A 15,454-nucleotide genomic window follows, 5' to 3' on the forward strand; every position below is an offset into this window, starting at 1 on the left:
TTTAGCTGATCGCCATATTGGGGTCGGGAAGGAATTTTCCTTCAGGGCAGATTGGAGAGGCCCTGGAGGTTTTTCGCCTTCCTCTGTAGCATGGGGCACAGGTCACTTGAGGGAGGCTTCTCTGTTCCTTGAAGTCTTTAAACCACGATTTGAGGACTTCGATAGCTCAGACATAGGTGAGGTTTTTTGTAGGAGTGGGTGGGTGAGATTCTGTGGCCTGCGATGTGCAGGAGGTCGGACTAGATGATCAGAATGGTCCCTTCTGACCTTAGTATCTATGAATCTGGTTCAGAAAGCATAGTTTTATACAGGTTTTTCCGGGTTCATGTTCTCATATCTTCATCTCATTTTTCATAAGAGAACTCCACATGTTTCAGTCTCCACTTTTAAATGAAGAGGTCTATAGTCTATCTGGCCGGTCTGAAAGCTTGTGCTTAATTTAAATTAGCTTGGAGGAAGAACTGGTAAATATACTACAGGGAACATTCTTGCCTTGCCTGGGTGGAAAAGACGACCTAGTAAGGTTTTTCTGTCTCTACATTCTTTAGTTAGCGCAGAAGCTCCATGCACTCCAGGCCAACCAAGGTTTGCTTCACCCTTTGGATGACAGAGTACTGAAAATCAAGGAGGGCTACAATTCAGAATAATAGTGATGATGATATTTAGCACTGAAAGTGAATGCCGCTGGAAAACCTCATGAAGCTGCAGAACCAGAGGGGCGGTCTCATCTTTTTGCAGGACATCAAGAAATCAGATCGTGATGATTGGGAGAATGGGTTGAGAGCAATGGAGTGTGCCTTGCATCTGGAAAAGAATGTGAACCAGTCACTCCTTGATCTGCACAAGCTGGCAACTGAAAAGAATGACCCTCATTTGTGTGACTTCATTGAAGGGGCTCTGCACAGCAAGACTCTTGGGGGGGGGTGCTGCAGCTGGACGTGGCATTTCCAGCTCGGGGAGATGTACACGCGCTAGTTTTACTGGGCTGACACGCTAAGGATGGCAGTGTAGCCACGGTGACGTGGGCGTGGATCTTGGGTGGGATTGTACTCTGGCAGCTAGTCCACGGTGGTGACGCTGCTGTTTCTAGTGCGCCAGCTCAATCAAAGCCAGCATGTGTACGTCTAGGCAGGCTAGAAATTACACTTCCAGCTGCAGTGTAGATACACTGTTTGTGCAGTGAACCCCTCCCTCCCCCCCACAGTTCAACATGAAAACGCTAGATGGCAGGGGTGCCAGTGGGGAACCAAGTACATGTTAGAGGGCTTGCCAAGGTTTTGACTTGCCTCTTTCAGTTTTTAAGGCTGCCATAGCAGGGGTGCTGGAACAATTTTCATAGTGAGGTACTGAGAGCCATTGAACCACACTGTCAACCCCCAAAATAATGGAAACCACTTCAAGGCAGGAGGTGCGGCAGCACCTCTGTGCCAGATCCCCTGTAGCAGCCTTCAAATGCAAACTGTGTGGCTGAATACCAGTGCATGCGCATCTTCCTCCCCACCTCCCCCGGGCAGCTAGCTGCCTGCCCGCTCATAATGGAGAGCTTCTGCACCCTTGGAACTTGCTACCGCAGTAGCATGCGGGCTGCGGGTAACTCTAGCTCTTTTAAAGTGTTCTGCAGATTTCTACTAACACAACCCTGGGAGAGTCAGCCCTTTGGAAGGCCTCATACAGAGCTGTGGGTGCTCGGCCTATATGAAGCCACAGCTACACCTGATATCTTTTATCCTTGGCTGCAGTAGCCTAGAGATGCCTAGGTGTACATTGAAATTGCAGCCACACGCTGCCCAGGAGAACTCCCCATAAGCACCAGCAAAACAAGCGACTACTTGGGGCTCTTCTCTGTCATCTGGTGCAAGCTCTGCAGCTCACAACCCAGTCCCATGAATCCCCAGATGATTTGGGACTATCGCTTTGGGCACGTTATTAGCCTTTTCCATTCTCCAGAGCTTCTCAGATGACACTCATCACCACAGCATCTGAGCTCTATGCAAACTTAGTCTTCTCCTTTCCTCCCCACTTCCTTCCTTTTGGTCTCACACTTGTGTGTTACCTTATATTCGACTGAAAGCTCTTTAGGTAGAGTCCGCCTTACTCTGTGTTTGCATAGCACCTAATACAACAGGGCCTGGATCCTGACTTGGGCCTTCAGATGCTACTGCAGTGAAAATGACAATTATCCCACCTCTTGGTTGTTCAGTGTTCTTTAAGCCTTTTTTTCCCTTCGTTACGACCCTGTGGGCTAGCAATCCAGGTATCTGTGACTGGGGTGGTGGCAGTGTCTCTGAGTTCCCTGCAGATTGTGAGATCACGGTCTGCTACTAAGTGAGATCAATACAAGGTATTAATTTCTTCATGCTTGTTATCAGGTTCTTGCGGCCACCCTCTCTTGCAGGCTCTTGCTAGCAGTCCTTTAGTTTTTGTGCCAACCATGAATTGATAACACAGTTTAAAGGTAATGGCTAGGAAGAAAGGCAAACTTTATTTCTGCATTGCGTGATCAATGAAATGGCCTCTACCCAAATTACATCAGTAAAAATGTTGAAAAATGTTGACTATGATGGCATTGTACAGCTACACTGGTAACATTTTTTTTAAAAAAAATTATGGCATGTTTTCTTCAAGGTTTTAGCAGAAGCCTGGGTGTTCACGGTTGCTTGAATTGTCTGAATTTAAAAAACTAAGCCCTTTAATGAAGATGTCAGTGGAGCTTTAGGTACATGATAAGTTGCCCCTGAAGTAGGTACCTTTCTACTTTCTGGTTTGAAAAAACCCTTAAATGTTGCACATTGTGCTGAAGGTCTTGTGAGACTTGTGTGTCAGATCCTGGCATTGAACCCAAGGGGCAAGTCTGCAGCTGGTGTCAGCTGTCACAGCCCCATTGATGCCAGCTGAGCATCTGCTCCACACTGGCCTCCTGACTCTTTATTCTGATTCAAAATGTTGCCAACCCTCCAGGATTGGCCTGGAGTGTCCCACACTCTGTATTGATCTCTTGGTGACTATTGAAAGCAATCCAGGAGATTAATAGGATAGTTCAAGAAAATGACATTACGTCATGTTGGGGGAAAAAAATCTCCCAGAATAGCTTCAGTCAGAGTTGACAACCCTAGTTCTCAAAAAGAAAAGGAGTACTTGTGGCACCTTAGAGACTAACAAATTTATTAGAGCATAAGCTTTCGTGAGTTACAGCTCACTTCATCGGATGCTCTAATAAATTTGTTAGTCTCTAAGGTGCCACAAGTACTCCTTTTCTTTTTGCGAATACAGACTAACATGGCTGCTACTCTGAAACCTGTGATTATGCAACCCTAGTTCTGAATCCTAAAATGTAACCCCCCCATTTGGCTGTGACGGGACAGACATTTTCTTTTGGGTGGAGCTGGCACCAGTGTGGAACCCTGTGACTGATGGAGGTTTCAGGGTAGGAGCACAACTCAGGCTCAGGGGGATGGGAAGCTGCTTAGTGATCAGGTTGTCCTTTCCCTGGAGGTCATTCCACCACCCCTGGTCCCGAGAGTGCTCAACCCAATGCAGCTAAGCCTCTGCTCAAGAGCAATTTCCACAGCAGACACCCTACATCAGTGCAGGCCTCTCCTTGCTCCTTTCCTGTTTGGAAGAACATCACCTGTGGAGTTCCTACGCTCAGTATTCGCATCCCTCTCATGTCTGCTGTGATCGGTTTCACCAGTAGTTCTGACGCTGTACTCCATGGACCTTTTGTCCCAATCACCTGCCCTATGAGTCCGTTGCCCCAGGAGCTTGCCTCGTATCTCCTGTGCTGTCTTCCCTTTTCCTTTTCTCTCTCCTGCCATTTTTCTGTCTCATTTCAGAAGCTGACACAGTCACCCATTTTGTCTCCGAGGATGCACAGTGTTTGTAGAATTGCTGGTAAAAACCCCTCTGTTCTCCTCAGGAACTCTGGATCTGCTCTCAGTTACTGAGTCCTAATGCTCACTGGGAGAGCACACCTGCGGTTTTCCATTTGTCCTCTCGTCTTCTGCTTGCTCCTGTTTCTCTTTGGAATGTTCTGGGTCATGGTAACAAGGCATTTCCCACGCCCTCCTGGGAATCTCTTTTGGTAATAACTTCCCCAGTTCGGTATGTTTAACGCTTTCCATGCTGTCCTCTCTGTTCCCATTTGTTTTAACCAAACATTGCGTGGTTTGATTCCCCTGGTTTCAGGTACTCTCTTTTGTTTCCTTGACTCACTACTCAGGTTTAGTTTTCACATTTCTACCTAAGCTTGGAATTGTTCATCTCCAGATTGTCATGTCTTCCTGGCAGAGAGCAGTATAAAGGTAGATCGCTCAAACCAGCAGAAATAATTATCTCTATGCTGTGGGAAAACAAGTCCTGTTTATTTTCCTCAAGCATGTCATTAACAATGCCTAGCAACCTCTCCACACATGATGTTGGAAAGATTGTCTAGCTGCGCTTCAGTCTGTAGAGAGAAATTACATTTCTGCTGCTGGCTCCCTCCCTTTCACTATTCAGTCTGAAGCTGCCTATCAGAATGGTTATTATGAAGGTAAATGTTAGATAAATATTTCTGTTTTTTTTCCTTTTACAGCAATTTTGCAATTCCCTCCAGAGCTCCAGTGTACAGCTGCCACTCTGGGACAGGTTTTGGTGCACTTCCCACTCCCTAGATACCTTTTTCTGCACCTTGGAAGACCTAGCTGCTTCTGTCTTGGTTTATTTTTAAGTAACCACATGCTGCTTTTTTGCAATTGCATCATATTGATGATTCTGATTCAGTTTGTGATCCACTGTGACCCTCAGATCCTTTCCAGCAGTACTGCCACCTAGCCAGTTATTCCCCATTTTGAAGTTGTACATTTGATGTTTCCTTGCAAAATGAAGTCGTACAAGGGCTTTGCAATTTGGGAAAATTCTTGAACGTACCTTCGATAGTAGATGAAGAAGCCTAGCAGCTTGCAAAGTTCTCCTCTAGTTGTTTTCTGTGCAAGATCACAAACAGCCATAGTATCCATACATCTTGTAACCTTCAGCAGACTCCATCATTCCCAAGTAAAGTCTGTCTGTCTCTCAAAGAGGTCACATTTTAGAAGCTTTCGGATTAATTCCATGCATCTGTAACCATTGCAATGTTCTCCTTACATTCTCCACGTGTTCTTCTAAAGTTCCTCTGCACACAAGGACATTGTCCAGGTAGGGAACTGTTCACCTCTGCCAGGTACTCTTCCATATGCTGCTGGAAGGCAGCAAGTGCATTTGTTAAAGTGAATGGGATTCAAACCCATTCATATAGACCTCATGGAGTGATGAAGGTTGTCAGGTGATGCCTTTGTTCAGTCATGAAACCTTGGTGGTAGTCCTTCCCTGGATCTAAGACACAGAACCAAGATTCCCATCCTAACCCATTCAGAACATCTTGGATTCGAGGGATGGGTTGTCTGTTTGGTATAGTAAAATCATGGGACTGGAAGGGACCTCAAGAGGTCATCTAGTCCAGTCCCCTGCACTCATGGCAGAACTAAGTATTATCGTGTTTTAATTCAATTCCTGATAACCTACACCACTACCATCTCTCTTTCAGACACATACCACTGGTGAGGAATAGGATCTCTGTGACCCCATCCCCTGTTTAGGAGACCTTGCAGACATTCCTTTATCTCTCTATATGGTGGATGAGTCTCTGAGATGTAAGTTTTCTGCACAGGCTGCAGATCATGTAACTTGATATGCATTTGCAGACTAGAGATCTGTCCCAAGCCTCCATCTCTGGAGAAACCTTTGGTTTCCTGTTTCAGCGTTTGCTGGGCCATTTTCCTTTGCGTTTCTGATAAATGGCTCAAGTTTACTGCTGGTTCAAACAGGTCTCAATCTGCTTAGAGGCAGTTCTCCACTTTGTTGACTTAGGGCAGGGGTCAGCAACCTTTCAGAAGCGGTGTGCCGAGTCTTTATTTATTCACTCTAATTTAAGGTTTCGTGTGCCAGTCATACATTTTAACATTTTTAGAAGTTAAAAGACTTCTATAAAGACTTTCTATAAAAGTCTTAATATATAACGAAACTATTATTGTATGTAAAGTAAATAAAGCTTTTAAAATGCTTAAGAAGCTTCATTTAAAATTAAAGTAAAATGCAGAGCCCCTCGGACCGGTGGACAGGACCCAGGCAGTGTGAGTGCCACTGAAAATCAGTTCGCGTGCCACAGGTTGCCTACCCCTGACTTAGGGTATGTCTACACTGAAACTGCTAAAGTGGCACAGCTGTGGCACTTGAGTGCAGACACTATCTACGCCGACGGGAGGGGTTTTTCCATCAGCATAGGTAATTCACCTCCCTGAAAGGTAGTAGCTAGGTTGAGGGAAGAATTCTTCTGTCGACCTAGCGTGGTCTACAGGTCGGCACAGCTGTGTGTCTCAGGGGTGTGGATTTTTCACACACCAGAGAAATGTCGAGATGCTGATGTAAGTTCCCAGTGTAAACCAGCCCTCGTCCTTGATCCTTGGTGCGACCGTTTCTCTCTTTTGACACTGATGCCATCTGTGTGGATTTTATTTGCTTAGTATCCACTGGCATTTCAGATTTAATCTGTTGCAAATTTCCCTGCACAGTGCATCCTTTCAAAACGATGTCATGTTCTGATGGGTACTCACAGGTATGTTTGTTTATCTGGCAAGATGATCCTTTAGGTATTTTGATAAAGTGCTTTTTTATATCTAAACCTTCAGGCCACTGAGCAGCAGCATCTGACTCAAATATTGCTGTTAAACTTTCAGTATCCCAGCCTGCGTGATCCCAACATGTTACACTGGTGGTTTTTCCTTGGGGGACAATTGCATCCCTTCTCTGCACTTTAAGCTACCCAGGTTGTCTGAATTGTTCTTTCTGATGAATTTCACATGAGCTTCCACTTTTGCCATGCCAACATGAGGAAATACACGTTTCATATGATTAATGAGGTTAGGTGCTGGTGCCTCATCAGGTGAATGCAGGAGTGGTGTTTGAGTATCACCTCAATGCCACTGGAGTCAATGATCAAGTTTTCCAATTTGTGTGGACTCACCAGCCCAGGAGCAGTCCAGATGCCATTATCTTTGTCTAATTGGAACTGGACTGCAATCCACCCTTTGTCAGGGATTTGAGTTCCATTGGCAGCTTTAAGATCAAGCCCATCTTCGATTTTCAGTAATCCTTCAAGCTTTCTAAGATGTGTTCCTGGCAGCTTACTTTTCACCCCCTGACTTGAGACCATGCACACCTGAGGGTCCCATAGGCTTGAGTTTTTACTTTACTGTGGGAACACCACACCATACTTCTCTTTCCAACTAAATTGGCTACTCTGATTTGCTACTTGGGTGTTGGATGGCAAATGTAGACCACTCCTGGTATATCAGTGTCAGCTTTGTCTCTGCTCTAAGATTTTCCTGCATGACATCTTGCCTGGTACTGTTCTTTACTGCCACATCTGAACCAGTGGGCACAAGTACTGCCTCTGCCAGATTTTGTGCCAAGGATGTTCTAGCTGCAGGCAAAGTGGGAGTGTGCTAATAAAGTTTGCGGATGATACAAAGCTGGGAGGTATTGCCAATTCAGAGAAGGATCGGGATATCATACAGGAGAATCTGGATGACCTTGAAAACTGGAGCAATAGTAATAGGATGAAATTTAATAGTGAGAAGTGTAAGGTCATGCATTTAGGGATTAATAACAAGAATTTTAGTTATAAGCTGGGGACGCATCAATTAGAAGTAACGGAGGAGGAGAAGGACCTTGGAGTACTGGTTGATCATAGGATGACTATGAGCTGCCAATGTGATATGGCTGTGAAAAAGCTAGTGCGGTTTTGGGATGCATCAGGAGAGGCATTTCCAGTAGGGATAAGGAGGTTTTAGTACCGTGATACAAGGCACTGGTGAGACCTCACCTGGAATACTGTGTGCAGTTCTGGTCTCCCATGTTTAAGAAGGATGAATTCAAACTGGAACAGGTACAGAGAAGGGCTACTAGGATGATCCGAGGAATGGAAAACTTGTCTTATGAAAGGAGACTCAAGGAGCTTGGCTTGTTTAACTTAACTAAAAGAAGGTTGAAGGGAGATATGATTGCTCTCTATAAATATATCAGAGGGATAAATACTGGAGAGGGAGAGGAATTATTTAAGCTCATTACCAATGTGGACACAAGAACAAATGGATATAAACCGGCCACCAGGAAGTGTAGACTTGAAATTAGACGAAGGTTTCTAACCATCAGAGGAGTGAAGTTTTGGAACAGCCTTCCAAGGGAAGCAGTGGGGGCAAAAGATCTATCTGGCTTCAAGATTAAACTTGATAAGTTTATGGAGGAGATGGTATAATGGGATAACGTGATGTTGTTAATTAATTGATCTTTAAATATTCATGTTAAATAGGCCTGTGATGGGATATTAGATGGATGGGATCTGAGTTACCCAGGAAAGAATTTTCTGTAGTATCTGGCTGGTGAATCTTGCCCATATGTTCAGGGTTTAGCTGATCGCCATATTTGGGGTTGGGAAGGAATTTTCCTTCAGGGCAGATTGGAAGAGGCCCTGAAGATTTTTCGCCTTCCTCTGTAGCATGGGGCACGGGTCACTTGCTGGAGGATTCTCTGCTCCTTGAAGTCTTTAAACCACGATTTGAGGACTTCAATAGCTCAGAGATAGGTGAGGTTTTTCGCATGAGTGGGTGGATGAGATTCTGTGGCCAGCGTTGTGCAGGAGGTCAGACTAGATGATCATAATGGTATCTATGTATCTATGAATCCTCTTCTCTGGGGTTGCCTGTCTGCATCTGCCATTATCCGGGCTTTTCTTATGGACCTGGACAGCTTACTTTAATGTGTTAATTTCAGTTTTCACATCTTTGAGCTAGGCAAACAATACTTTGTCTCAAATCGGGAGTGCTTGGAGTAGGAAATCTGGAGTTCGCTTCTTGCTTTTGTGCTGCATTGAAGAGCAGCTGCTAAAGTTCAGTTGCACCTTTTCCCTGATGATCAGACTTTAAGATGCTCCTTAGTTTGGCAGACTCAGATTAGTTTTCTCTCCAGCTAGCTCCTGAGTCTCGGTCCTGGGAAAACATCACTGATCCCAGCTTCCGTGATCGCTGTCTCAGTATGCCCGTTTTGAATCAAACCAAACTGCTCAGGCCTGCCTTTTGGTTGGCGTCCCCAATCTGTTTTAAAATGTTCTTTAAAATTGGTTCTGATGTCTGGGGTGGGGATGGCAGTTGTTCCACAAGGGGTTGGCTTTTAATTTCTAGTATGCCTTCCTGAAACTGTATTCCAAGCAACTTTAATCTTTCAGCACACTCCTTCTGCATTCTCTACTGCAGTTTGCTCCTCTTTTGCTTTAGCAGTGAGGTGTAAAAAATCTTATCTTCTAATGCCAGCAGGGGAGACTGATTTTCCAATTCCTACTCATTTAAGTGGCTTCTCATATATTTTATTAAAGCAAAACAGCTTTTTATGCTACAATTTCACTGCGACCTGTCCAAGAAATGTCCAGAGAGTCAAAGATTTCTCTTAAATGCTCATCCTTTAGCTACTGTAAAAGTCCTCCTGCCTGCATGTGAAGGTCATCTAACTGTCTCCAAGCCATCGTTCTTGCAAACAGTTAAATCTTCCCTAGCAGCTTTTACTGGAGCAGTCTGCAGCAGCTTCTAGGTAGGTTTGTCCTTTGAAGACATTAGATCATTGTAATTCAGCCTCCCCTGCCTGGCTCGCCAAAGTTACATTACAGGGACGATTTTAAAACTGGAGTTTTATTAAACTTAGTGTAGAAAAAACAAACCCACCCAGACTGACATAGCTTACACAAGCCCCATTGCTGCTCTGGCCTTTCAGAGCACACCCAGCTCTGCTGCTGCTAGAGTTGTCTCTTGTAGGCACCTCAGCAGACCTTCAATTCTTACAGGGAGAGGGCACAGGTAAGTAAGTCTAACCCTGACGTTCCCTTTTGAGTACTACAAAAGCTCTTTCTAGTCACATAAATATAGGGGAAAAATTAGGCAATCTTGATGCTCCCCTGATTCCAAAGCTTCTCAGATCCCCTGAAGGCTGTAGAAGGTCCCTCGGGATGGCCCTCGGGGTGGGCGCAGCACCTGGAAAGCTTGGTTGATTGTACCTCGGCTCAGGGAGGTTACTAAAGGCTCCACGGTTAAAAAAAGAAAGTCTAAAACCTCTCTTAACTCGATCCCCTAGATGTTGTCATCTTAAGTGATACAGCAACCAAAGTTCTCTATCTTATCCCAGAGCACCCCGATTAATGGCGTACCAAGTCATACCTTGTGCCTCAAACCCTGGACTGGGGATTTAGCATTGAAGCAGAAATGGATGGCTTTGTCCTTCCAGGGTCATAAGCTGTTGCGGCAGCAGCTGGGTGCCATTCTTAAAGAAATGGGTGCTCAGTGAGTAGTTCTCTCAGAGAGCCGGGAAGCAATGCCTCAGTACCCACACTTCATCAAGCCAAGATTTGCTCAGGAAAAATATTTCCAGATTGTTTTCTTTACAAATCCAGGTGCATCAGAAGCTATTCCAGTAACTATTCACTAGACGGGACAGGTGGGAGGACATGTATTTGTGAGACAGAGAATCCATTTCCTTTCCTTTCTTTCCATCAGCCCAGAGAGAACTTTTGAGACTGATTTTCTGCTTCCGCTCAGTCTGTGGTTGCTTTCCTGCATAAAGCGATGGGAACAGAATGCTGACAACAAACAGGCACTGCCCATCGGGAAAGGTTATTTTCTGGAGTCTTTCCTACTCAAAGGATGCTTATATCCTATTTCAAAAGACATCCAATAATGGGAAGCACTGTGACTCTCAGTACGGCATTAGGTAGATTTAAAAGCAGTGGTCCCACTCTCAGAATCCCAAATAAGGCTGGGAGCTTATTCTCTGTACTTTCTAGCCCAAAGAAAACCCAGAGGAATCAGGCATATACAAGATCTTATATGGATCCTTGCTACAAACAAGTCCAGGTAGACACTTGTGCTTCTAATAGTGTTATTGCAGCAGCAGAAGTAAGATGTTCCTTCTTAGCATGTGTTGATTTACAAGGTGCTTCTTATTTGTCTGTTCCTGTAGCAGAAAGTCATTGTCACGTCTTTTGCTTTGCAATGCCCACTGCAGTCCTATAGCGATTGAACCCACATACTGGTAAGCACCCAGGCAGCACCCAGGAGCTCTGTCTTCATTTCTCTTTAGAGCCTTTTGTGCTCACATCTGCCCCCCACACTTTTGTGGAAATTCTCAGTGAGTCAGCTGCAGACCTAGCTGAGGCAGTAGTTACAGAGGGTCTGAAGTGAGAGCTTTCCAAGGCTTCTGTCTGCTCTTTGGGCCTGTACAGAGCAACGTTCTGAGATTTACGCTTCCCTGGTTCGTTTGATGAAACAGAAAAGTTTTGAATTTCTCCTCTTCATCCCAAGTCAAATATTCTTCTGTCATCTGCTTAGCCTAAGGATGTGGGTGACTCTCCCACCTGCCCAGATCTTTCCCTTTTGGAACCCAGGGTCAAGTCGTGCTTAGATCACAACCATTCTTGCCATCCTTAACGTGGATTCAGAAAGAGGAGGGGGGAATAGCCAGTACGGAGCAGGGGCAAGGTTAAGTAGCTACGCCTGGAGTCTTGGCAGGTGCTGCGGGCACTCCTTGGCTGTGCTCCCCCTTCCCCCCGGGAGCATGTTCACCCACATTGGCCCATTCCTAGCACTCATTACAGCTTAGATCTCATGAACTCACCCTGGGACTCCCCCATGTCAGCATGGAGTAGGGGGGTTCCACTGCACAGACAGACCTTTCCAGTGTAGTGTGTATGTGTTTGGTTTCCTAATGGGTCATTTGCAAAATCTTCAGCTTCTGTGAGAGAGGAGTAGGGCTTGTGGCCTCCTGGAAGAAGTGTGTTCTTAAGGTGCCTCGTGTTTGTGTGTGTGCGCGTGCGCGCATGCGGGGGGGGGGGAGATCTACGGGACAGGCACAGCCAGGTAGGTCAGGGAGACGGTTCCAGCATAAGGGAGCTTGTGGAAGACGGCAGAGAGAAGACCATGGCAGAAGGACTGGAAGGAAGAGGTTGCCACTTGTAGTCTAGAGTCCCGCTGGACCGGTGTTTTCTAAACTAAGTTTATATCTGCACCAAGCTCCATCAGCCTGGATATAAGATTTAGTCGTAGTACCCAGGCTTCATTTTCCTGCCCCTTATAAATGTGACCAGCGAGTACTGGCTCCAGGTATCGGTGGTGATCTTGGGATGGTGCAGGCTCACCAGCACTGATGGGCACAGCTCTGTCTGTGGTGTAAACTGCGTGGCTTGCGTGTAGACAGTCTACTTCCGGGGTCCCAGAATAGCTAGCGGGGGGAGGGCAGTTTTGCTGCATCATCTGAGCTCAGCTGCAAGAGAAACCCTTGACAGTTCTCTTCAGTGGGGAGGAGAAAACCCTTTGGACTTCCTGGGATGGAAGAGGAGAGAGAAACTGGGGTCTGCCTGAAAGATTCAGTAGAAACACCATGATGCATGCCACCTGCTCTTCTTTCCATTCTTATTTTAGTTGCTTAGTACTTAAACCCACATTCATTCGTGTTCAGACTCCTGGGGGAGTGGGGGCATTTCTGCACTTTGTCCCAGGCCTTGTAATGCCTGACTGCAGCCCTGGAGCAGCAGGCAGAGTGCAGCTTAATAAAGCCCGATTCATCCTATCTTTTTGTCACTGGGTCGTCACTCGGGGAACTTGTGGACTCTGTTTCAGGCAGAGTGTCCCTCTTTTCCTTCCTGTTTCAACTCAGCAGGACAGGGGTAAATTCAGCAGCGGTGGCATGGAATAAAAATCAAGGTTCAAAATCAATTCTGCAATCTGGAGCATCAGGATAGAAGATGCAGCCGCAGTCGGCAGCAATACTTGCTGAACAGAAATGTTGGAGCCAGAGTTAGCCTGGTCGTATGGCTTAGCCCTGACAACCCCCAGACTTTCTCTGCATGATACCGCGAGGCCAACGGGCCAAATGCACAAGATTTCCTTTTCCAGCCGGAGCCCCAATAATCCCAGAAACACGATCAAGGAACTGAAATTAATTCCAAGCGGGTCTATCACTGCTTCACGCACCATGTTTAATTCATAGTCTGAATTGACTAGAGATTTCATTTCCTTGAAGGGTTTTCTTTTTAATGTGTTTCTTCTTGCTGCTGCTGAAGCATGCACTCAGAATTGGAGAGCAAACTGTAAATTACTAGCAACGGAAACCTTGATGGCTAATGTGGAGATCCCGATGGAGGTTGGGGCGGAGCTGGTTTCATTAGTCGTTGTCAGCCCCAAACCAGGAATTTCATGGGGGGTTGGCATTTTGTATCTAGCTTTTGTTTCCTAGATTGGTTATTGCAAGGAGAGGGCTGGAACTCCTAGACAAGGAGCTCTCAGTCACCTGAGGGTTATTTGGGAACCTACTGTGACGAAGCAGGACTGTTCTTAATGTTTCCTCTGAAGAGTGTGGGGGTGCCTCAGTTTCCCCTATGCAGTTCTTAAGTATCTAGGGGGTGGGATAAGGGTGTATGATCGTTGCAGAGCCCTAGAGGGCAGGTGTGTGCAGGGGTCTGGACACAGAGAATGGCCAACACCCTGTTTCCTGGCAACTGTTGGCCTCTCCCTTCTCCCCTGCAAGGTGAAAAGGAGTACTTGTGGCACCTTAGAGACTAACAAATTTATTTTAGTGAGAGCTAAAGGGTTGGAGAACAAAGGAATCCGGTGACCTCCTAGCCTGGGAAAGTGACAAAGCCCAGAGGAAGAGGGGCTGGAGAGAGTTTCAGTTTGGGGCTGGCTGGGGACATGGAGTGAAGTGCAGATGGGGTTGTCTGGCTCACTGCCCCCAAAATGGACCCAGCTGAGGGGTCCTGTTCTCTGCACCTACAAGCTCTGTGTTAGACCATGTTCCTGTCCTCTAATAAACCTTCTGTTTTACTGGCTGGCTGAGAGTCACGTCTGACTGCAGAGTTGGGGGGCAGGACCCTCTGGCTTCCCCAGGACCCCGCCTGGGCGGACTCGCTGTGGGAAGCGCGCGGAGGGGCAGAGGATGCTGAATGCTCCGAGGTCAGACCCAGGAAGGGGGAAGCCGGGTGAGCTGGGTGTCCTGCAGACAGGCTGTTCCCAGAGAGGAGACTCCCCAGAGTCCTGACTGGCTTGGTAGGGAGCAGTTCCAGAGCATCGCCAGGGGACTCCGTGACACCTACCATGCAAGAAGAAAAGGAGTACTTGTGGCACCTTAGAGACTAACAAATTTATTAGAGCATAAGCTTTTGTGAGCTACAGTAGCTCACGAAAGCTTATGCTCTAATAAATTTGTTAGTCTCTAAGGTGCCACAAGTACTCCTTTTCTTTTTGCGAATACAGACTAACACGGCTGCTACTCTGAAACCTACCATTCAAGGTATTATTATTAATTCTGTTTATTACAGTAGTGCCTGGAGACCAACCACGAATGGGGCCCCATTGTGCTCAGCCAGGGGTTCTTGCAACAAATGTTTTGATGGCCTCCGAGTGTGGCCATCAAGTCTTGCTGGTGGCCGCACTGACACTTTTAGCCTAAAATTATTTATTTTACCTAAAGTTAATAAAGTAATATGCACATCTGTACACCAAAACCATGTTAATTTATTGATGTAAGGTTTTGGGTTTTTTTGCAGACTCAATAATAAAAATCATGCACAGTTCTCTCTATTCTTTACTGGATCTAACAGAATAGAAACACAAATCAAATGCTTTGCACATTTGTCTTTTTTTATTATTGATTCTTTTGCTTTTTTGGTAAAAGTGGTTGTCTGTACAACAATTCTGAAGTAAATTTAAAAATGCTTTGACATAATAGAAGTCCAAATAATCGTGAAAAACATCTCTGGGCGGCTTGGGTCTGGGGAGGGGAGGCACAGCTGTGGCCAGTCCGGGGCTCTTCTGGGCAGGTGGAGGAGCTTGGGGCTTCGGCCAGCCCTGGACTCCTCCAGCCGAGGTGGGGGAGGGGCTCAGGGCTTCTCTGGGTGGGGGGCTTGTGGCTCCAACCGCAGGTGGGGCAGGGGGTCTCGGGGCTCCAGCTGCTGGGGTGTGTGTGGGCGGACTGGGTGGAGTCGGGGGCTAGCCTCCCCAAAGGGGGGCTCCACCCGCTGTCCATGCGCACGCTGCTCGCCTCCTCACCCCCCTGCCCGCTGCAAGAACCCCGCTCGCTGGTGGCTGACTGCTCACCTCCTCACTTCCCCGCTTGCAGCCAGACCCCCTGCCTGTTCGCCTCCTCACCCCCACCTCCTCACCTTAGGCATTGTGTGTCTCACCTGTGTCTCCAGAGAGACTGCAGGAGCAACAGAGAGGAAGGGGAGGGGCTGATGCTTCCCTTCCCCCCCCCCCCCGGCAACTGCCCAGGAAACTGCCCTGGCCGCAGGGAAACCCCTGGTGGCCGCATTTGAGAAGCGGTGAGCTAGGCACTGTGACTACCT

Source organism: Dermochelys coriacea, chromosome 3 (genome assembly GCF_009764565.3).
Source record: "Dermochelys coriacea isolate rDerCor1 chromosome 3, rDerCor1.pri.v4, whole genome shotgun sequence".
In the NCBI taxonomy this organism is placed as follows: Eukaryota; Metazoa; Chordata; order Testudines; family Dermochelyidae; genus Dermochelys; species Dermochelys coriacea.